The sequence below is a fragment of the Rattus norvegicus genome, chromosome 9 (assembly GCF_021556685.1).
Source record: "Rattus norvegicus strain SHRSP/BbbUtx chromosome 9, alternate assembly SHRSP_T2T, whole genome shotgun sequence".
NCBI classification, from domain to species: Eukaryota; Metazoa; Chordata; class Mammalia; order Rodentia; family Muridae; genus Rattus; species Rattus norvegicus.
This window is the reverse complement of record NC_141542.1, coordinates 35,515,165-35,540,286: the sequence shown is the minus strand read 5'-3', so window position 1 is coordinate 35,540,286 and position 25,122 is coordinate 35,515,165. Positions and strand designations below refer to the sequence as shown.

The 25,122-nt window shown below is 37.7% G+C and overlaps 1 pseudogene; it reads left to right on the top strand.

Annotated features, from left to right (window-relative positions):
* The first annotated feature begins 6,227 nt into the window (after nucleotides 1–6,227).
* On the top strand, nucleotides 6,228–6,602 carry Uqcrb-ps2 (ubiquinol-cytochrome c reductase binding protein, pseudogene 2; annotated as a pseudogene).
* The last annotated feature ends 18,520 nt before the right edge of the window (nucleotides 6,603–25,122 follow it).

Genomic DNA, 25,122 nt, shown 5'->3' with positions numbered 1-25,122 from the left:
AGTTGTCCTACTCAGCTACACAGCTGATAAACCACAATAATTACTGTATAGGCAAGATATGATGCCCAATAATCCAATACTGACAATTTTATATTGGGATTAACCAACAGCTGTCTAATGGGTCATAAGGCAGCACTGATGGGGAAAATTCATATCTAGTAGTATACCCTAGACAGTGCGTCATGGTTCTAGAGGTCAGTCTCTAGAGGGAAACATTGAATTAGCATTTCCCTATGATATATATATATATATATATGTATATATATATAACTTCATGTTGAATAATTATTTTACACTCAATGATATTTTATAATACCATCCCTGATTAAAGCTACATGTTGCTGCAATGAATAATAAGACTATTACAGAGATCCAAAACTGGTCAGAATCCAGCAGGTGCCTAACCCTAATTGATGCATTTTTAATATGACCACTACATAAATGTAAGACTTCAGCAAAATTAAAGAAAGAGGAAAGAAAAGTTTTAAGAACCAGAGGACCAAAATTCTCTTCCCTTTGTATATGACAGAAGTACTCTGGCGACAAAAATCTCAGCAATCTGAATATCTGAACAGGACCCCCACAACGGTACACAGGTTGACCTGATGACACAGATTTGGAAACATGCTTGACATGTTTACACCATCAGTGCTAAATGGCCTCAGTAAGTCATATATTCATTAAAAACAGGAAAAGTTATGAATTTTGGAAGGGGGAAGTAAATACAAGGAAAGTTGAAAGGGCAGTAATGACAGATACAGTACTCATATATGAGACTCTCAAAAAGTATTTTAAAGCAACACCAGGAGACACCGTTCCAATGCATTTGACAAACACAGCAAGATTTTTCTGGTCCAGAATGTTTATAAACCAAATTCAACAACAGATCTTTCAAAAATGAACACTGTGATCCAGTTGCTTTCATTCCAAAGAAGCAAGAATGTTTCAACATGTTCAGAATTAATGGATGTAATAAAGAGCAGTGTTAATCATCAACATGACAGAATCTAGAATCACTCAGGTGATGGGCCTCTGGACATGACCATGTATAATAATTTTAGCTACATTAATTGGTGTAGGAAGACTCAGACAGATTATTAGTAGGATCATTTCATAAGCATGGGATCACAGAGTGTATAAGGTGGAGAAAGCAAACTGATCACAAACATGCATGTTTGCCTTTTTACAACCCCAGTTTCCACTTCGTAGATGTTTTTTATGCAGTATTTTGAATGCTTTTCCTCCTTAAGAAGATATGCTTTAAAATAATTTTTAAAAAATATAATCAGGGCCAGGGAGATGGCTCAGCAGTTAAGAGCACTCACTGCTCTTCCAGAGGTCCTGAGTTCAATTCCCAGCAACCACATGGTGGCTCAAAACCATCTGTAATAGAGGTCTGATGCCTCTTATGGTGTGTCTGAAGACAGTGACAGTGTAATCACATACATGAAATAAATAAATAAATCTTTAAAATCTTTACATATATATAAAAATCAGGAAACCATGTGAAATTCAATGACTCATGCTGGGACAGGCTCTTCTTGGCAAGGAAGCTTGTGCTGCAGTGGTATTGATGACTCCACTCTCAACTGAGAAGGAGAAACATTGAAGGCTTCTGCAACAATCTCTTCCTCTCACCCTGAGAAAAGAGATATAATCTCAACAGGAAGCCATTGAAACCATAGATTGTATGACAGTAGAAATAAATTCTAAGAGCATAAGGACTTTAGATGACAGTAAGTAAGGAGAGACTCATTGATTATACCAATTTTAGAGTCAGGTAAAGGATATTGATGATGACATGGGAGCATGTTTCAGTGAGTAGAAACTTATGGGGATGATTATATCATGAATTTTTATATGCAATTAAAACAGTCTAATAATAAAATATATTAAAACAGTATCAAGAAAGAACACAGGTGGAAATGCTGGGATAGACATCAAAGGTTCTCCTCTGATTTCTATACACATGACATGGGACATAGACTTTGCACCCAAACACAGGACCATGTACACACACACAGAGAGAGAGAAAGAGAGGAATTGAGAGAGAGAGAGAGACAGAGAGACAGAGAGAGAGACAGAGACAGAGAGAGACAGAGAGACAGAGAGAACAGAGAGACAGAGAGAGACGTTGTGAAAATAATAGCTCTGTACAAATATTTGAAACTATGAAAAATTAAAAGCCAAATGAAAATGTTTATCAGTAAAATGTGTCACAAAATTGTTGTCAAAAACTTAAAAACCCTTAAAATTTTTAGTCATATTTAATAAAGAATTACAGGGACTAGGTAAAATCTTACCTAAAAACTACCAAAAAGATGGCTGAAACTTGTGAATTATTATCAGGCAGAGAAGGAATACACATGAGACTACACTTGCCCTTTTGGCTTCACAAGGAAAATTTTCTATTTCATGAAGAAGAAAAGTCCAATTCAATGGACTTCCTGGGCTCCTAAGAGAGGGCATGCCAATCCAAATATTTTCTGCTCATAACAAATTAAAAATTATTCCAATTTGTCATATTCTCAGAACTCAGCTTTCACACTTTATCATATATATCGAACTCCTGAACCCCTAGTTTTGAACTCATATTGGTTTCAAGATTTCTCTGAACCACCAAGTAATCTGGAATGTTCCTTACATTGCAGGAAAAGAAATTACTCAAAAGAAAATTCAATAAGTCAATGGAAAGAGAGAGGCTGCATTTTTCATCCCTCTTCATTTAATAATATTGCACAAAGAATTATTTTAATTTATAATTTGTTTTAAGTGCATAGAAAGTAAATGAACAGTCATATTTAAAGAGATGTAAAAACAGTTCATTGCAAGGAATGCACAACCACTCCACATACTGAAACTAAGGCTGCCATCTTGTGGCTACATTTTAACTGCAACTTTAAAATCTGTTCCTTTAACTGATTAAAAAAAAAATCTAAACATCTTAAATGTATATAATTATAATGTGTAATTTAAAACTAAGTACAATTATGCAAACCATTATACATAAATATACACATAATCATATCAAATGATATTAATATACTTACAAATTTTTTTCCTAAAAATGCTTTGAATTCTGGTTTGTTTAGTATTTTTCAATTACATGGGGGGAGAGGTTTGAACACATTTATAATTCAGACTACTGTTTGTGTCCTGTTTTGGTTGGTTGGTCGGTTAGTTGGTTGGTTGGTTGGTTGGTTGGTTGGTTGGCTGGTTGGTTTGTTAGTTGGTTGTTGGTTGGTTGGTTGGTTGGTTGGTTTAGATGGAGTCCTTTTATGTAGGTCAGGGTGGTCTTGGACTCCTATTTAAGCTTACTGAGTGATAAGACTAAAGGTCTATGCTTTAATCCTTGGCTCAAAGCCCTCATTATTCTAAAGGGTCATTAATTATTTTAATTACTCCTTCTTACAATATTTAATACTTAATAGAAATCCCTTACATTGTTTCTTTCATGTTTTATGTCACACTAGTTTAGAGATTACAGTGCTGTCACCTTACTGTATTTTCGCTTCTTTCATACTAACACCCACACTGATGGTGGCTTGTTCTGTAAATTTTTTCCATTGATAAATACTATAAATCCAAGGCAGAAGTATCTTTTCCATGTATCTTCAAATTTATATAATTTTTAAAGATTCATAATTTAAAGGCATTCTGGTTGTGATCATTCTCATGGCAACTGCTTTATCTAGGCCTATGACTTCCACCAAAATAAAAATCAATACAGAACATACATACATTTAATCTTAGATACATGTAATCTTATTCCTCAACTAGATGAAAGGCAGGTCGGCAACATTAATGGATATTACCATTCATTATTTTTCTTAAAGAAGAATTATCTAGACTGTTCTCTCTCCATCCACTTGGCTAGACGATGCCCAAACTTGATACATATTTCCTTTCTAGTAATGAATACCCAGTGCAGATGATGGTTAGTTAGGGTGAATCTTCCTATCATCTTCGAATGTGCCTTTGCGCAAATGTTACAGAATAAAAATGATCTATTTTCTTGGGAAATCAAATTTCAACCACATTTATTACTATGATTGAGTCACTATCAAACTTCTACACAATTTAGACTGGGCAATTATTTACTCCTAGAGGCTGTATTGTGTTATAGAGTTCTGAGTACTACCCTTACATACTGATGCTGCATGTCTGTACCAATAAATTAATGGGATAAATAAAATCTTGATAAACACTCATGAGGGATCAATCTATCCTTGCTTGAGAACCACTAGTTCATGTAATAGTGTTGTGGCAATCACCCTACTCCATTTATAATGCTTAATAATGCACTAACAGTGTACAGTACGACCTTTCTCTAAGTATCTAGAAGATAGTAACCATAGCAACACAGAAAGATTAAAAGTTGATATCACTCATCTTCCTGATGTGGACTTACTAAAGCCTGTGGTGCTGTAATTACCCAAATCTGTTACTGAAGCAGTAAGGCAAGTGCTTAAAATAAAAACACAATTTCAATTTGTGCTGACAATTTTCAAAAACTAAGATGAGCACAGACTGGAAAATCTAAATGACTGGGCTAGGGTTATATATATTACAATGATATACTTATATATCTAATTGTGGAATCATCCTAATTCTGATGATGACCTACAATGTAATTCTCAGAGTTGAAAACAACAACTAAGGTAAAACATAGAGTGCACATTGATGAACATGTACACACATGCATACACACACACACACACACACACACACACACACACACACACCATAAGAAAGAGCTTTTTCATTTTTCTAAAAGATCTAGGGAGTGAGATACGGTGAAATTTGGAAGCCAATGGGGAAGATACTGCTCAAGATGTGGCCTTCTTATTGCTTGGCTAGCTGATTTCTATGCATATGAAGGATACATTGATATTTAGATTACCAGAGTGAGAGGTGGACAGAAGCTTCATTTCCCTCAGACATTTATTACTCATGAAACACATTTTGGTAACAGAATCTCTTTATTTTATTGTGTATATGTTACCTGGATAGAAAGAGTACATTTTTATTTAATTTTATCTATTTCTTACTTATTCACTTTACATCTACTCACTGCCCTCGTCCCTATCAACCCCTCCCAAAATTCTTTTCCCGTCCCCCACTTGCCTTCTTCTCTGAGTGGGTGGCCTTCATGGTTATCCCCCAACTCTGGTTCTTAAAGTCTAAACAGCACCTTTTCAAATTTCCCATGTTAAATAGGGACAACCTCCCTCCTGACAACAATGAAAATAATTCTGCAACCAACCTGTGTTTCACCTGCCTCCTGGCTAAGATTGATAATCTTGTAGCAAAATATGAGAGGTGTCTTCTTGGTCTTAACTATGAACTGTACAGCATCAAACTGACAGCCAAGATGTGTCCATCTGTGTAATAATAGTATACTCATCAAGGGTGTATGTACATGCTCTCTGGTAGCAATTGCTGCCCACATCTTGAGGATTAATTCATGCCTATGACTGTAAATTCAGTCAAAAAAAAACTATGCATGAGGAAGTCTTAAGCACTGGTTGGGAGCATAATGTTGCTGTATAAGTTGACATGGTCCCAGTACCTTCTAACTATTTACTTTCTTGACACAGTCAAATATGTCAGTACACGCTCTTCCCATCAGAATGCTCCCTTTGTAACAAACACAATAAGAGTTTAAGACTTATAATTGTTTAGTGCTGATCATAAATGATGGCTAAATGTGCAGCTCTAAAATAGATATTTACACTGTCTCCGCCAAGTCTCAGCCCTATAATAAATATTTGTACCATCTCCTCCAAGTGTCAGTGAGCACTGTAAAAGAGCAGAAAGGAAAAAAAGTCTTTGTAAAACCATAAATCAAAAGTACGGTAAAACATTATCTTCTGATCATGCACAGTCATTGCAATGGTGACCCAAAGCAGTTGATATCGCTTTCAATAGACCTGGACAAGAATGAGCTGGTCACTGGTCATTTTGTATCGAAGATGGGTCATAGTACCCTCTGTTCAACTTTGCTAAACTATGATTTACCAGTGTATTTTGGGGAAACCAATTATTATAAGACCCATACATGAACCAAACAGGGTTAAATGGCCAGATCCAAACCTGCAGTCACACCGACCATGTAGTTCAAAAGAGGGTGTGACAAAAGACAAAGATATGAGTGCACAAAAAGTGGTTATAGGGGAGGTGAAAAGGTGTCAAAGGGGATTAAAAAGTAAATAAACGCAGAAGGCAGCGCTCCACTCTTAGGTCAAAATGGCGGGCCGACCTGCAGTTGCAGCATCAAGCAAGTGGGTGGATGGTTTCCAGAAGCGGTATTATAACGCAGCGGCTTCAATAAACTGGGGTTAATGCGAGATGACACAATGCATGAAACTGAAGATGTAAAAGAATCCATAAGAAGACTGCCTGAGAACCTTTATAATGACAGAATGTTTCGAATTAAGAGAGCCCTAGACCTGTCTATGAGGCATCAGATCTTGCCTAAGGATCAGTGGACAAAATATGAGGAGGACAAATTCTACCTTGAACCCTGTCTGAAAGAGGTTATTCGGGAAAGAAAGGAGAGAGAAGAGTGGGCGAAGAAGTGATCTTGTAGTTAAGATCTGTGGGCGTGCCTAGTCTCACACTATTTTATGATGTTGTTTCAACCTGAATCACAACTTAAGAATCATTTGCTCTACATATGCCTCACTTTAAATAAATGTCTATTATAACCGTTAAAAAAAGTAAATAAACAAGTATAATGGGTATGAGGGTAATTAGAATGCACCACATAGGTATAGGAATTTCTCAAAGAACACATGTTATATAAATAAAGTCAAAATAAAGGAAATTGGAACAGCAGAACATTTATTATCAGAAAAAAATAGACCAAAACAGAGGGAAACTATACCAAATAATGTGCCTGAATTTTCTAATTGTGAAATAAAATAAAATTTAATAATTTAAATCAAAACCAACATATTGAAATTGTACAAGCCAAGCCAACAGAAAAATAAAAGAGCACCAAGAAAGGTAGAAGAATCAGAAACCCAATCAGTTATACATTCAGGAGTCTTGTAAGAGTGATTTACTGAGGGCTATAGTATATACACAGAGGTCCTGAGTGGAAAGATGTAGAGCCTGTGGTTGCTGCTTCAGTCTCTGAGTTCATATGAGCTTTGCTCCATTGTTGTAGAAGACTTTGTTCTCATAATGTACCCCATCCAGTCTGTCTCCCAACTCCATCTCTCTCCTCTGCTATTGGGATTCCTATATCTGAGGGGAGCGAATTAATGGAGACATCCAATGTTGAGATGTTTGTTCCATGATTTCTCTCTATGTGTAATATCTGGCTGTGGATTCTGTATTTGTTCCCATCAACCCTAAGGGTGGCTGAATCAGACATCAATCTTTGAGTGCAACATTATCAATAGATTATGTTACTTTACAATAACTACAGGGTTTTTTTATACCATAGTATGTGGATTGTCTGTATATCTCAGTGCTCTCGAGACATTGGTTCTTGATCACCCAAGCATTACCAAGTATAGATTCCAACTCGAGGAGCAGGCTTTAATAAATATCAGTTGATTACTCTAAAATTGGTGCCAACATTGCCCTAATTTCAGGTTGTAGATCTAAAATTTGATGGTTGGGTTAGTATTTACTATTATCTTTATGTAGCCTGCATAGACATATATATTTCCATGTCATAGATAGTAGAACATGAGGGTGAAGTTTCTATATAGGCCCCATGTTCCTTAAGTTGTGTGGATGTTGTCTTCCTCAAAGAACCTTGCTACACATTGCTTGTAGAGAGCTACCCATTGTCTTGTCAATACACTGAGGTGTTTGGGGATTGCTATGGGAGGATTGAGCAAACAACTGAATTGGTTAACACATAGCACGAGCACTAGAATCTTCTTTGGTGACAGCATGGCCACTTCATTAGGATTGTCTTCATTATTATAGGAAGTTTATAATTATGGTAATTTGCCACTATTTTAAATTCAAATATAGTCTCTCACATGCCTTTCAATACTAGCTGTCTCTCCCCTCATTAGCTCCCTCAATTCCATTTCCCCTATTTCTTTCCACTTCATCTCCCCATTCTAGATCCCCTTTATGGTTCCTAGTCCACAGGTCTTTGTAAATGATTATTATATTAACATAGATTCATAAAATTAGAATGGTGGTAATTAATTCTTAACCCACTATTAACCCCAATAATCACACAGAGAGAGTAAGATTTGTGAAAATTGCCTTGAACCAAATGCTGATCGACTATTACTTCATTCTAAACCTCCAAGCTAGCCGGGCTTCCTCCTAGGCAATATTGCATTTCTTCATCTTTTCATGATCCAGCTCTCTTTTCCGGATGATTTGTCAAACATATCTCATGGATTCCTCTTTCACTTCCCCACTCTCTTAAAATCGGAGTGTCATCTTATTGTCTCTAAAGCTCAGTATTGGCTCATTGGCTTTTATTGGAAAGGCAGAGAATGAGTAAGGAGCAATGTTTATACAAACTTGAGATAGAAGCATCTAAGACTAAACATAACAAAGCCATTCCCTGACTGAAGCAAGATATAGAGGACAAAGAAATAATGATTTAAATAACATAAGTATTACCTTTACATAGTGCACAAAAACATTATGCCTACAGACCTTAGCAACATATGCCTGTGTGCTAATCATGGAACTACAAAACTGATGATTTTCTATCCAGGTTTGCTCTCTCTTTGATGTGATTCCTTCATGCTATTTTATTATGTCCTCTTTTTGGAATAAGAATATTTTGTAAATGGTGTTTTATTAAAGAAGTACGTGATAATTATAGGACAATTGCAGTTTTTAAAAGGTACATTACTGTGAGCTTTCCTTGTGTCATAAAAGAGAATTGGGTTCTCTACTATTGCGGAGGAATACTTAAACTTAATGACAAATGAGTTGATTTCCAAATATGGCTAACGAGAAGGCTTCTGGTCTCATATCTCCTGTGCCTCTTACTAGGCTTCCTTTTAAGTACTACATTCTATATATTTAACCACTCAAATACAAGGAGAATGTGGTATTCAAATAAATACAATAAACTAGTCCCTCCTGCCTCCAGTTAAATATGAAAATTGGCCAGAGGGAACAAAAAATGGTTCTGACCCAGCTGTGCAAGGATTAAGCAATTAGCATCACTTTAGAACTAATAGCCTAACCTTACTTTCTTTAAATGTACATGTTATTTTAAAGCAACATTTCCAACAAATTTATCTTGGACTACTCAGTCTTCTTCACTATTGTCTGATCAAATGTGAATGGGAAAGTTTTATCCTATGAGCTATGAAACTTTGTAGTTATAAAACTATTAAGTAACATTGTTATTTCCCCCTATAATTTCTGTTTTAGAATTTCATACAAGTATATGATACATTTTGGTCTCACTCACATCTCACACTCTCGGAATTCCCTAAATTATAAGTCTTTCTCCCAAACAGTTGCTCTCTTGTTTCATGTCTTTCTGGTTTGTTGTTTAACCATAGATGCACACATGAGTATGTGTATATATCACCTCACATGATGAAGTGATCACTGGAGCAAAGGCAAATTGTCAATGGCTAAACCACTAAAGATACCAACTTCCCCTTCTTCAGCAGCTCTCCACTGCAGATGCTGCCCTAGAGATAAAGAGCCTTTGTCTCATCATTTATGGCTGGAGGTCGTGTGCAGGACCTCTTCATCCGTTTTCTCCTTATAAAAAAGAAGAAGACTGAGTAGGGTACTTATATTCAGTCAATCATTTATAATCCTACAAACCTCAGATGAGGGCTGAGAAAGCACATGTTCTTAGAAACAGGACTTTATAAATAGAAGAGCTTTCTCATTGAGATTTCAAATGGCTGCTCTTCCGCCAGGAACAACCTCTGCTGGAGCCACAGTAGAATGATGCTCCCCCTAAAACTTCACTGGGCATATATGTTAAAGAACTTGATTGTCAGCACTGAAAGTGTGAGGGTCTCCTCAGTGAATGACTCTCCTTGATGTTTTAATCACAGAAAGTCCACAAAGCATGTTTAGTATTCATAGTCTACTTCTGCTTCTCTTAAATCTTTTGATGGTTATTTGAATTTGTTATTCTTTGGATCTTGTGCCCCATTCATAGACAAAAATTGGCCATGTCACTTTGACCACTTAAATTGATTAATATTTTTTACTAGACTAAGATGAGTATTATGGATCAAGCTTGATTCTACAGGAGCATACTGTGAACTCTGATTTAATTGTCTACTTTAAATTGTAACTTCAGAGGCATTTTCAAATTCTTAACATTGATATTCAAATATTGTGTTATAACAAGAAATAAATTGGGAAAATAAAAAATTAAAGATTTTATATCTACTAACTGTAGTTTTCTTCCAATAAATTTTAAGCAATACACATTTTATTAATAAGATATTATTATATAGATCATATTTCTCATTCTAAAACATAGCTCACATTCTGTTCAGGATGCAAAAATCTCTGCCTTTATATAAACTCAGCCTCACTAGCTTCTAGAGAAATAAGAACAGGCTAATCTGAAGCACCATTTTTATTTAAACTCTGTAATTTTCCTGTCTTCTCTCACAGTATGAACTACATAAATTTTCTCCCATGAAAAGTAGGTATTATCGGCTCCACGTAGATTCTGTGTTGCTTAAACTAAATTCCATTTTTTGCTAAAATTCTGAGCCAATGCAACTATTTGTGATTGTTGGGTTATTGGTTTCCATGTTTCATTCTTTTTGATTGCTAATAAAAGACTATCTGACATATTTTATTCTCACCAGAACAAATGCCCAAAAGCAGTTTAGAGAAAAAAAATTCACCTTTATTTGAGCTCAATGTTTCAGAATCTTCAGACCAGTTGTGTTCTTCTAGCCCACATTAGTCCCTACAACTGACATGATCTAGGAGAGAGGTCAATCATGCACCACATGAAAAACTAAAAGATAGTCAGTGGCTGCTGAGGGAGAATCAGTGTCCTCCAGTGTAGAAACCCTGCAGAGGTTATTCACTTTCATGTGGTCAGCCCTGGACACATGTTCATAGAAACAAGGCTAAATGGACTAAATAAGTTATATATTCATTAATAGATGGAGAGGATATGAATATGCAAGGAAAAAGGAGGATACGGGTAATCTGAATTAGTAGGGCAGATGTAGATGCAGTGCTCATGTGTGAAGCTATCAAAATATTTTGAAGCAACGACAACAAATGAAACAGTCCAGTGCCATGACAAATAGTAGAATTTTCTCAAGCAAACTACTTGCAAACCTAATTCAAGAATGCATTTAAAATTACACAGCATGATCCAGTTAGTTTCATTCCAAAGAAGCAAGAACATTTTAACATGTCAGAAGTAACAGATGTGATAAAGCTATGGTATTCACTGTTAATTGACTACTTGACACTGTGGACACTCTGAGCATGCCTGTGTGGGATTATTTTAACATACAAATGTTAAAAGACTCATTTTGATTATAAGTAGGACTCTCCATTACCATGGAATCCTGGACTGCATGAAATGGACAAGGCACACTATACAGAATGTATACATATATATACATTGCCAAAATATACACAGAAACACACTATGCCTTTGTCCTTGTCCCTTTCCTCTGAGTGTTGTACCCTATGTTTTAAAGAGTATGTGCTACTTAAAAACACATGTTTTTAAAAAGAAATTTTAAAACTAAAACTTATCACAATAAAGATTTTAAAGAGTTGAATGATAAAATGAAATATTCAGGCTTGCATCTTTCTTGTTCTCTACATTGGGGTAAGAAAACACAAGACACCAAAAGTCACATAAACTTTTTTACCAAGACATATGAGTATACATACATAACACATACACACACACACACAGAGAGAGAGAGAGAGAGAGAGAGAGAGAGAGAGAGAGAGAGAGAGAGAGAAGGGGGAAGTTGAGAGAGAGGGAAGGAGAGGGAGGGAGAGGGAGAAACACACACACAACAGAACAACACACACACAGAACTTGCCAAAATATACACAGACACACAAACAAACAGAAACACAAATAATTGCATAAAACACAAAACATTTTAAAAGATATTTAAGGACAGGACAGCATATTCCCTAAAAACAATCTATAAATTTTAGTTCTTTTACTTACAAATAAGAGTAGTCTTCCAAAGAGTACACATGTACAGACCCATGATTCCAGCTGCATATGTAGCAGAGGATGGACTTGTTGGGCATCAATGGAGGAGAAGCCCCTGGTCTTGCCAAAGCTTGATGCCCCAGTGTAGGAGAATGTCAGGGCGGGGAGGCGGGAAGGGCTGGGTGGGTGGGTGGGGTAATACTCTCATAGAAGCAGGGGGGTTATGGATGGGGAACTGGGAAAGGGGATAACATTTGAAATGTAAATAAAATATCCAATAAAATTATAGAGTAGTCTTTATACAATATTATAAAACGTAGTCATTTTTGGATACATTTGGCAAACTTTAGGAAGACTTACCAATGTATTCTTAACATATGATCCAGAAAGCACTCCTCTTGGAAGATACCAAAGGAATTTTAATATTATATCCATTCTAAGGCCGCTATATGGATATTTGTAATATCTTGGATCATAACTGACAAAACGTAGAAGCAGTGTGGATATCTTTCAAAAGCACAATGGTTTAATTAGTTATGGTTTCTATAAGCAATTAAACGTTATTCAGTGCTACACCAAATATAGTGCTCATTTTATGAAAATGCAAAGATTATTACATGAGCATTATTAAGTGAAATATTCCAGTTTGCAGACATGACATACTACATTGCATTCTACTTTGGAAAGAATTGTGGAAATGGGGGAAAGATTTGTGCTAGTAAAATGGAAATAAAACTAAGGGAAAACTGATTGGAAAGACAATGAAAACATGTTTTCTGATACTTGACTGGTGGAAACAATTAGCACACATATCAAAAGCCATAGACCTGAAATTGAATTCTATTGTGAAAAATAAGGGCTTTAGAAGACAGGTGAATACAGACTCATTGATTACACCAACTTTAGAATTTGGTGAAAAGTACTCATGGGGAAGGAGGACCATTTATTGGTGGAAAGGAACAAATAGGAATGTTTGCATTAAAAATTTTATATGCAACTAAAATACTCATATAAAAATATAATTAATCCCAGTTTTAAAAAACAAGTAGATGGATAGAAGTTCAAAGATTGTCCTCTGATTTTCATGCATATGGAACATGGCATTGCACTCAGATAAAGGAAAAAAGGTACATGCTAACTCTCTCTCTCTCTCTCTCTCTCTCTCTCTCTCTCTCTCTCTGACATACACACACACACACACACACACACACACACACGTGCATATATGCATAAACACACACGCCAAACCATACCACATCCTACATCACCACAAACACACACACAGAAACACAGTTACCACATACATACATACATACACACATACATACATACATACATATATGCATAACACAGTATGAATAATATACACATACAGATAGACAGAGTCATTAAATATTATGGTTCTGCATGAATACTTGAAAGAATAATAAGTTAAAAACCAGATGAAGACATCGAATCACTTTAATATGCCTCAGAAAGAATACTAATCTCAAAATTGTAAATCATTTTGAATTCTCACTTGCTATTAACAAGGAATTGAAGGGAATAGATAGAATCTGTCCTAAATAAAATGAAAAGATGGCTGAATCTTGTGAATCATTATCAGACACAGAGAAAATAAGGATGAGATTACACTTGCCCTTTCAGAATCCTAGAGAAAACTTTCCAGTTCTCAGGGAAGAAGGGCAACTTCCTGGGCTCCTAGGAGAGGACATGCCAATCTAAATATTTTCTGCTCATATAAAAGTAATGAGTCCTTCCAATCTGTCATCTTTTCACATTCACCTTTCAATTTTTATCATATATTTCAGTGTTCCTGCGTTCTTGTTTTTCACATGACTTCATATTGGTTTGAGAATTTCAGCTGGGCCTCCACATTACCTTGAATATTCTTTGAGAAAATAGGAAAATACTCAAATGCAAAATTAATTCAAAGACAGAGCCTGATTTTACTTCATCTACCTTCATTTTCTAATGTCACACTAATAATTATTTAATACAGATAATTTGTTTCTAAAGTGTAGAAAAATTAACAAATATGTTCAAAAATAAATTCAAACTGTATTGGTAGATTACCGCACAAAATCATTCCATAAGGTGAAAGCAATATTTCTATCTGTGACTACATGTTAATTGTAACTCTTAAATTCTTTCCTTTAACTGAAATGTATTCAAATATAACCTGGAACCTAACAATAGTATAACTAGGAAAGATGTTGTGTATCAATTTATACATTATGTACCAGATGGCATTAATATATCACAAATATCTTTCCTAAATGAGCATTGTATTCTAGTCTGTTTCGCGTTGTTTTTTAATGCTGCGAAGTGTTTTTTAAACAGATATTATGGTTTTGTACATCTATTATGATCCAGGTTACTGACTCTTGTTTTATATTAGATGTTATCTTTTTTATGTAGCAGATGCTAAACTTGAGCTCTAAGCAATTATCCATTTTCAGCTCTTGGAGTGATAAGATTATCTGGGAATGCTCTCATACCTGGTTCAAAGCCAACATTCTTTCATCACATCATTACATATGTATTCATTTACTTCATCTAACATTTAATATTTTGTAATAGAAAACCCTGATGTTGATTTTTAAATGTTTTGTGTCAGTTTATGCTGCATATCCTGTTTATGTTACAAGTCATATTACTGTAATCTTACTTCTTTTTAGCTTCTCACCCAAGGACATGAATATAAGAAAGGTCATGGTAGGGAAAGTGGGAGAATATCCACAAGATAAGAGGAAATAGATGAGGGTGGGAAGTTTGATACTAACTAGAATGCATCATATGCATACATGAAATTCTCTAATGACACATGTAACAAAATTAAAATAAAGTAAATAAAAGAGCAGTACCATTGTAATATCAGGAAATAACACAAAATATAAAAGGAGTAAAAAATAATGGTAAAATATGATGGAACACATTTTTGAATTTTGTAATAGTTTATTAATTATTTAATAATTTAAAATATTATGTCTTTGTACTTTAACAAAGTAACATATAAGAAGATAAAAAGAGAACTATCACATTGAAGTTCAAAAATTCAATCCAACAGAATAATAAAAGAGCCATAAAGAGAAGACACAAGAATGAAAGATATAATCATTTATATATTCAGAAATATTGTAAAAGTACTTTGCAGAATGCTATAGTCTATGCAGAGGACCTGCTGCAGAGAAGTTTAGCTACTGGGACTTCTGCTTCAGTCTCTATAAGTTCATCTGAGCCTTGTGTAATTATTATAAAGGACTTTTTTTCCTGATGTTCTCTGTCCCCTGTCTCCATCACTCACTCCTTCTTTTCCTCCATGGGGTTCGCTGAGCTCCAAGGAGAGGATTTGATGGAGACATCACGTTTTGGGCTATGTCTTCCAAGGAATCTCTCACTCTGCATAATATCTAGCTATGGTCTCTGTATTTATTCCCATTTGATACAAGAGGATGCCTCTCTGGTGATGGCAAAATAAGAGTCAAATCTGAAAGGAGTAAGTTTAGTATTGGATGTATTTGTTTGTTTGGTTGGCTGGTTGGTTGGTTGGTGAGTTTTGCTTTTTTGTTTTTGTTTTTGTTTTTGTTTTTTAGACAGGAGGATGAGGTCTCTCTGCCATGTATACTCTGGTTCCAGGTTCCCCAAGCAATTCCAGTTATAGATATCATGGAGTGGTTGTCAAGTCAAATCAGGCATCAGTTACTTACTCCTATAGGTTCAGGGCCACCCTTGTGCCTGCATAATTTGCAGCCTCACAGATGTTAAAACTAGGATTTTGTCCTTAGGTTGGTAGTTACTATTTTCTTTTGGTATCCTGCGTGTGTATGTGTGTAAATATAAATATATATAATCTGCATAATCACAACCCTGGCACCCTGATTTACAATCAGTATAGATGAAAGTTATAAACAGGGAATAGCAAAAAAAAGAAAAAAGAAAAAAAGAAGAAGACATTGAATCTTTTTCCCCTACAGTCTCCTTTTGAAGACAGGGGAATAGACCCGTGCAGAAAAAAAGACTAGGAATTCTCTACTAGCCTTTGCAGGTAAACATCAGGGACATTAGTCGGTCCTTTAGCTTAGTATTCTACCAAATAGAGGCAGGATGGGCACAATGAAATGATAGCAACCTCTACTTGAATGAATTATTAATAAGATATGAGTTGATTTCCAGATATGTTTAACTGCTGGTGTCCTACCTTCCGTGCCTCTTATTGTCTCTCTTTCAAGTCCCAAGTCCTATAACCTCTGCAGTTAACCACTCAAATTAAAGGAGAGTGGAGACAGTGAATAAACACAATAAACTGTCCTCCTCCAGTTATATACTAAAAATGGCAACAGGCTTAGCAAATGAAGGATTGAGAACCAGGTGCGGAAGGAGAAGGCAGGTAGAAATTAATGTCCCTTCAAAACTAATGGCCTAATCTTTCTTTCTTCAAATGCACATATTATTTATTGGCAAGATTGACAATACATTCATCATGGGCCGCTCATACTTCCTCACTGTAGTCTGATAAATGTGAATGGAAGTGTTTTATGTTTCTAACTATGAAGCTTTGTAGTTATGAAATATTAAGTGTCATGTTTTTTACCGTGTAACTTTTTTGAGAATTTTATAGAACTATATGATATATTTTCCTGTCTCATCTCAGAATCTCCTATTTCCCTCCTTCTCTCCTGAACTATAACTCTTCCCAATAAGTCACTCTCCTATCTTGTCTTTTTTCATTATTGAGTGTAGCTTTAAATGATGAAGCCTTCCCATTTGTAAGTGCCATTGTCTCTATCTTGGATCCCATTCTTAGACAGTAATTTTCCATGATGTGTTGAAGATCAGCAGTGTTGATTAGCCTGGGCCATTGGGGACTCACAGAAACTGAACCATCAACCAACCAGGGAACACGCATGAGCTGGACCTTGGCCCTCTGCACATACAATGCTGATGTACAGCTCGGTCTTCATGCAGGTCCCCCAACAACTAGAACCAAGCTTTCCCTGACTCTGTAGGCTGCCTGTAGATCATGTTTCCCTAACTGGGCTTCTTTGTCTGACCTCAGTGGATGAGGATATGCCTAGCCTTGCAATGACTTGATGTCTCAGAGTGAATTGGTACACACTGGGAAGCTTGGTGGACAGAAAAGATTGAGACCCAGAAACTCGGTAGAGTGGGCAAACGCCTAAGAGTTAGGTGACATCCTGCTCCCTGTCAGATTCCTGGCCTAGATCATGTGCTACATTCCCCACATAACGACACATGACCTGTGCTCCTGTAGACCCAGACCAGAGTTCTCCATGCTAATAAGGTACCTAGAGGCCCTGAGGGCTTAGCCAATAAAGCTTCCCTTCCCAGATATTCCTCCCTGCAAAAGGTAGTTAGCCTCCAGTCCACACTGAGATACTGGTATAGCATGGTATGATATGCATCTATTTTCCACCATGAAGTATCTAAACAATCTAGAAGCATGGATGGTCTCTTTCATCTATCACTGACATGGGGAACATGTAGGTCTTCGCTTACAGAGGTGAAGCTTAATTCTTCTGTAGAAGGCCTCTCTGTGCTTCCAGACCCCCTCCACTAAGCTAAGGACAATCACATCTGAGCTAAGGTCTAGATCCCATTTCTCCATCCTGTAGCCCCAACTCCATTCTCTGTTCTTTCCAAACTCTTACAGATGCCTGAATGTCCAAGAGTCTGAGAACCCCAAGGCCCCAGCCTCATGACAGGCCCGGGGACTCTCTAACCATCTGTGGCTTCCCACATCTCAAACTGTCCTTTCCCACCCCGGAGCGGTGTCTCAGTGTTTCCCTACAGCCCAGCACCTGCCCACTGCCAGTGTGGGATAAACACAGTCAAACTCCCAGGTTTTGCCTCATGAGCAGCCATGTACTGAGGCGGGCAGAACAGGGACCTACAGGTATCCCCCAAAATTATAGGTTTGTAAATGCCCAGCCTGACTGAATTCTGCATTAAAACAATCTGGCTTTGGGTTTTATTTTTGGTTTTGTTGTTCTTTTGGTGTTTGGTTTTTGTTTATTTGTTTGTTTGTTTTTGTTTTGTGGGTACTTAGGGAAGACTTAGAAACTGCTCCTTTTTCCTCTGAGGTTAGAGTCCATTTTTTTATTTCTTTTTTATTTTTATATATTCTCTTATTATTGCATGCTGACCACAATTTCCCCTTCCTCCTCTTCTCCAAGTTCCTTTCCCCCTGCCACCTCCCCACTCCATATCTACTCTGTGTTTCTCTTCAGAAAACTGCAGTCTTTCCAGAGATATCAAACAAAACATGGCATAACAAGTTAATATAAAACTAGGCACATTCTCTCATATTAAAGCTGGACAAGGCAACCCAGTGGGAGGAAAGGGTCCCAGAACTCTGAATCAGAGATAGCCCCAGCTCCCATTATTAGAAGTCTTACAAGAACATCAAGCTACACCATGACAACGTACATGCAGGGGATCTAGATCAGACCTATACAAGCTCCATGATTGTGACTTTGGTCTCTGTGAGCTCCTATGAGCACGATTTCATTGATTTTATTTCACTATTTCACTGGGTAGTATTTTCGAGGTACCCTTGACCCCTCCCTCTGATATCTATAATCATTCCTCCACTCTTCCACAAGATTTCCCTAGCTTCACTGCAAATTTGGCTAGAGATTGCTGCATCTGCTCCAATCAATTGCTGGTCAAACCCTCTATGATAATAATTACTCAAGATCCACTTCTGTGAGCATCAGACATTATATTAGGAATCATTGCAGTAATGTATTTTTCTTTGAGATATTAATTTTGTTTGTTTGTTTGTTTGTTTGTTTGTTTCCAACCTTGTTTGGTTTTATGCTAGGTCTCAGAGCTATCCATCCTCTGGATGGATCCTGGACCTACAAGCAGTGTAAGACATGGGCTCCCTCTTGTGGCATAGATCTGAAGTTTGACCACTCTCACAAGTTTTGTGCCACATTTATACCAGCACATGTTGCAGGCAGGACAAATTGAAGGCCAAAGGTTTGTGGCTAGTTTAGTGTTTCAGTCCCTCCACTGGAAATTTTGCCTGATTATAGAACATGTCTACTTCAGGCTTCATGTCCCCCATTACAAGAAAACTCGACTGGGTTCACTCTCAGAGACTGCTGAGAGTTTCTATTGTACTGGGTTTCTACATTGTCCTTGATATGACCCCAAAGTACAGTCATCTATCTCTCTCAGATCTCTCTCCCTCCAAGCTCCCACCTGATCACTCATGTTCCCATCCTCATCTGACTAAAGCACACCTACAAAATCTATGCAATTTCCCCTTCCTGGGAAGAATCATGCTTCTCCTTGTGAGTTCTCGTTGTTGCTTAGACTCTCTGGGTCTGCAGATTGTAACATGTCTATCCTTTTCCTTACAACTAATATCTTCTATAAGTGAATGTATACTACGTTTCTCTTTCTAGGTCTGGGTTACATTATTTAGGATGATATTGTCTAGTTCTATCCACTTGCCTGAATTTTTCATGATGTTATTTTTTTCTACACCTGAATAGATCTCCATTATGGAATAGACCAAATATCATTACACATTCCTCAGTTGACAAACATCTAGGATGTTTCTAGTTTCTGTGTATTACTAATAAAACTGTGATCATAGTTGAACAAGTGTCCTTGTGGTATGGTGGAGCATCCTTAGAGAACAGCACAGGAGTGGTATAGTTGAATCTTGAGGTGGATGTAATCCCAATTTTCTCAAAAATGATATTAATTTCCATAATGACTACATGAGTTGACACTCCCATCAGCAAAGGAGTGTTTTCCTTGGTCCACATTTACCAACCTGAGTTGTCACCTGTGGTTTTGATCTTAGTCATTCTGACAGATATAAGAAGATATGAGATGGAATCTCAAAGTCATTTTGATTTGCATTTTCCTCATAGAAAAAGATATTGAACATTCCTTTAAGTGTTTCTCCAACATTTGAGATGCCTTTTTTTGATAATTCTGTTTTTTTTAATTGGATTATTTGGTTTGTTGGTGTCTGGTTTCTTATGTTCTTTATATATTTTAGATACTAGCCTTCTGTCAAATGTGGAGTTAGAAAAAATATTTTCCGACACCCGCGGATCCCAGCCCGCAGCAGCTCTCTCAGTTGCTCCCAAACCCCGTGGGAGAGAGACCTCACCGCCTGGTCAGGTGGGCACTCCTGAGGCTGCAGAACAGAAGAGACCACCAACACTGCCCACCCCTGCCCACCTCCCTAGCCCAAGAGGAAACTGTATAAGGCCTCTGGGTTCCCGTGGGGGAGGGCCCAGGTGCGGCAAGACCCCTGCGCCTGAGACACCGCCGGAACCTGAAGGAACAGACCGGATAAACAGTTCTCTGCACCCAAATCCCATGGGAGGGAGAGCTAAACCTACAGAGAGGCAAACACGCCTGGGAAACCAGAAGAGACTGTACTCTGCCCACATTACTGATTCCAGAGGAAAACACCAAACGCCATCTGGAACCCTGGTGCACGGAGGCTCCCGGAAAGAGTGGCGCAGATCTTCCCAGTTGCTGCCGCCTCGGAGAGGACTTAGGCAGCACCCCACGAGCAAACTTGAGCCTCGGAACCACAGGTAAGACCAACTTTTCTGCTGCAAGAAACCTGCCTGGTGAACTCAGGACACACAGAGGCAAAATTCCTCTAGGACTGGGCACTTCCTGTGTTTACCGGAAGTCCCACACCCGCGGATCCCGGCCCGCAGCATCTCTCTGCTCCCAAACCCCGTGGGAGAGAGACCTCACTGCCTGGTCAGGTGGGCACTCCTGAGGCTGCAGAGCGGAAGAGACCACCAACACTGCCCATCCCTGCCCACATCCCTGGCCCAAGAGGAAACTGTATAAGGCCTCTGGGTTCCCGTAGGGGAGGGCCCAGGAGCGGCAGGACCCCTGCGCCTGAGACACTGCCGGAATCTGGAGGGACAGACTGGATAAACAGTTCTCTGCACCCAAATCCCGTGGGAGGGAGAGCTAAACCTACAGAGAGGCAGACACGCCTGGGAAACCAGAAGAGAGTGCACTCTGCACACACATCTCAGACGCCAGAGGAAAACACCAAACGCCATCTGGAACACTGGTGCACTGAAGCTCCCGGAAATGGCGGCACAGATCTTCCTGGTTGCTGCTGCCGCGGAGAGCTCGTGGGCAGCACCCCTCGAGCAAACTTGAGCCTCGGGACCACAGGTAAGACCAACCTTTCTACTGCAAGTGACCTGCCTGGTGAACAGCAGACTTAGGCCCACAGGAACAGCTGAAGACCTGTAGATAGGAAAAACTACACGCCTGAAAGCAGAACACTCTGTCCTTATAACTGGCTGAAAGAAAACAGGAAAACAGGTCTACAGCACTCCTGACACACAGGCTTATAGGACAGTCTAGCCACTGTCAGAAATAGCAGAACAAAGTAACACTAGAGATAATCTGATGGCGAGAGGCAAGCGCAGGAATCCAAGCAACAGAAACCAAGACTACCTGGCATCATCGGAGCCCAATTCTCCCAACAAAGCAAACACGGAATATCCAAACACACCAGAAAAGCAAGATCTAGTTTCAAAATCATATTTGATCATGATGCTGGAGGACTTCAAGAAAGACGTGAAGAACACCCTTAGAGAACAAGTAGAAGCCTACAGAGAGGAATCGCAAAATTCCCTGAAAGAATTCCAGGAAATCATAATTAAACAAGTAGAAGCCCATAGAGAGGAGTCACAAAAATCCCTGAAAGAATTCCAGGAAAACACAATCAAACAGTTGAAGGAATTAAAAATGGAAATAGAAGCAATCAAGAAAGAACACATGGAAACAACCTTGGTTATAGAAAACCAAAAGAAGAGACAAGGAGCTGCAGATACGAGCTTCACCAACAGAATACAAGAGATGGAAGAGAGAATCTCAGGAGCAGAAGATTCCATAGAAATCATTGACTCAACTGTCAAAGATAATGTAAAGTGGGAAAAACTACTGGTCCAAAACATACAGGAAATCCAGGACTCAGTGAGAAGATCAAACCTAAGGATAATAGGTATAGAAGAGAGTGAAGACTCCCAGCTCAAAGGACCAGTAAATATCTTCAACAAAATCATAGAAGAAAACATCCCTAACCTAAAAAAAGAGATACCCATAAGCATACAAGAAGACTACAGAACTCCAAATAGAATGGACCAGAAAAGAAACACCTCCCGTCACAGAATAGTCAAAACACCAAACGCACAAAATAAAGAAAGAATATTAAAAGCAGTAAGGGAAAAAGGTCAAGTAACATATAAAGGCAGACCTATCAGAATCACACCAGACTTTTCGCCAGAAACTATGAAGGCCAGAAGATCCTGGACAGATGTCATACAGACCCTAAGAGAACACAAATGCCAGCCCAGGTTACTATATCCTGCAAAACTCTCATTTAACATAGATGGAGAATCCAAGATATTCCATGACAAAACCAAATTTACACAATATCTTTCTACAAATCCAGCACTACGAAGGATAATAAATGGTAAAGCCCAACATAAGGAGGCAAGCTATGCCCTGGAAGAAACAAGAAACTAATCGTCTTGGCAACAAAACAAAGAGAAGAAAAGCACACAAACATAACCTCACATCCAAATATGAATATAACAGGAAGCAATAATCACTATTCCTTAATATCTCTCAACATCAATGGCCTCAACTCCCCAATAAAAAGACATAGATTAACAAACTGGATATGCAAGGAGGACCCTGCATTCTGCTGCCTACAGGAAACACACCTCAGAGACAAAGACAGACACTACCTCAGAGTGAAAGGCTGGAAAACAACTTTCCAAGCAAATGGTCAGAAGAAGCTTCCAGGGACTAAGCCACTACCTAAAGACTATACATGGAGTGACCCTGGACTCTGACCTCATAGGTAGCAATGAATATCCTAGTAAGATCACCAGTGGAAGGGGAAGCCCTGGGTCCTGCTAAGACTGAACCCCCAGTGAACTAGATTGTTGGGGGGAGGGCGGCAAGAGGGGGAGGATGGGGAGGGGAATACCCATAAAGAAGGGGGGGAGGGGGATGCTTGCCTGGAACCCGGGAAAGGGAATAACACTCGAAATGTATATAAGAAATACTCAAGTTAATTAAAAAAAAGAAAGAAAAAATATTTTCCAACCTATAGCCTTGTGTTTCTCAAGTTTTAGTCCATTGATAGCATCCTTTGCCTTAAAGAAACTTTTCAGTTTCATAAGGTCTTATTGAATAATGGTTGATTTTAATGACTATGCTATTTGTGTTCTATTCAGAAAGTTTTCTCCTGTGCCAGTGCTTTCAAGGCCATTTTCTACTTTCTTTTCTATCAGGCTCAGGGCATCTGGCTTTGTGCTAATGTGCTTGATCAAGGTGTACTTGAGTTTTTGGAATGGTGATATATATGTGTCTATTTGCATTCTTCTACATGCTAACTTTCAGTTAAACCAGCACCATTTATTGAAGATGCTTTCATTTTTTTCCTTGTCTATTTCTGTCTTTTTTATCAAAAATCAGGTGTCTATAGGTGTATAGATTTATCTATGAGTCTTTAATTTGATTCCATTGATAAACCTGTCTCTTTTGATGAAATTCAAAGCAGGTATTATCACTATAGCTCTGTAGTAATTGCTTGATATTAGGGATAATGACAGCTCTGGAAGACCTTCTATTGCTCATGATTGTTTTAGCTCTCATTGTTGACTTGGTTCGTTTTTCCATATAAAGGTGAAAATTGTTCTTTCAACTTCTGGAGGAATTGTGTTGGCATTTTGAAGGGGAATGTTTTGAATCTGTCAATGAAGCTATGGTCACCCTGATACATAAAAACAGAAATACTCAACAAAGAAAGAGAATTTTTAAGTGAATTTTGTTTATCAACATTGACACAAAAAATATTTAATGAAATTTCCACAAACCAAATCCAGGAACACATCAAAAACATCATTCACCAAAATGAAATGTACTTCATTACTTGAATATAGGGATAGTTCAATATATGAAAACCTATTAATTTAATCCACTATGAAGACAAACAAAAAGAAAAAATCACATGATCATCTCATTAGATGATGAAAATGCCTTCCACAAAATTCAACACCCTATTCTGTTAAAACTCTTGGAGAGATCAGACATCCAAGGCACATACCTAAACATAATAAAAGCAGTACACAGGGAGCCAATTGCCAAAATCAATTTAAATAGAGAAAAACTTGAAGCAATGCAGCTAAAACCAGGGACAAGACAAGGCTGCCTACCCTCTTCAAATCTGTTAAATATGCTACTTGAAGTTCTAGCTAGAGCAATAAAACAACAAAGAGAGATCAAGAGGATACAAATTGGAAAGAAGAAAATAAGATATCACTATTCACAGATGATATGATAGTATACATAAATGATCCCCAAAATTCTGCCAAAGTATTTCTACAGCTGATAAACAAACTAGATGAAATTAAACCAAAGAAATCAGTAGCCCTCCTTTATACAAATGATTAATTGGCAGAGAATAAGATAGGGAAACAATTCCCATTCCAATAGCCACAAATAATATAAAATATCTTTGTGTTACTCTAGCCAAGCAAGTGAAAGGTCTATATGACAAGGTCTTCAATTTTCTGAAGAAAGAAGGAAGAGCTCATAAGATGGAAAGATCTTCCATGCTTACGGATCAGTGGGATAAACATACTAAAAAGAGCTGTCTTGACAAAATCTGCAATCTACAGATTCAATACAATGCTTATCAAAATTTCAACACAATTTTAACAGACCTTGAAAGAACAATTTTCAAATTCAAATCCTAGATGCCTAGAACAAATGAAACTCAAGACGGATGATCAAAATGTGAATGCTTCACTCCTTCTTTAAAAGGGGAACAAGAATACCCTTGGCAGGGAATAGAGAGGCAAAGATTAAAACAGAGACTGAAAGAACACCCCATTCAGAGCCTGCCCCACATGTGGCCCATACATATACAGCCA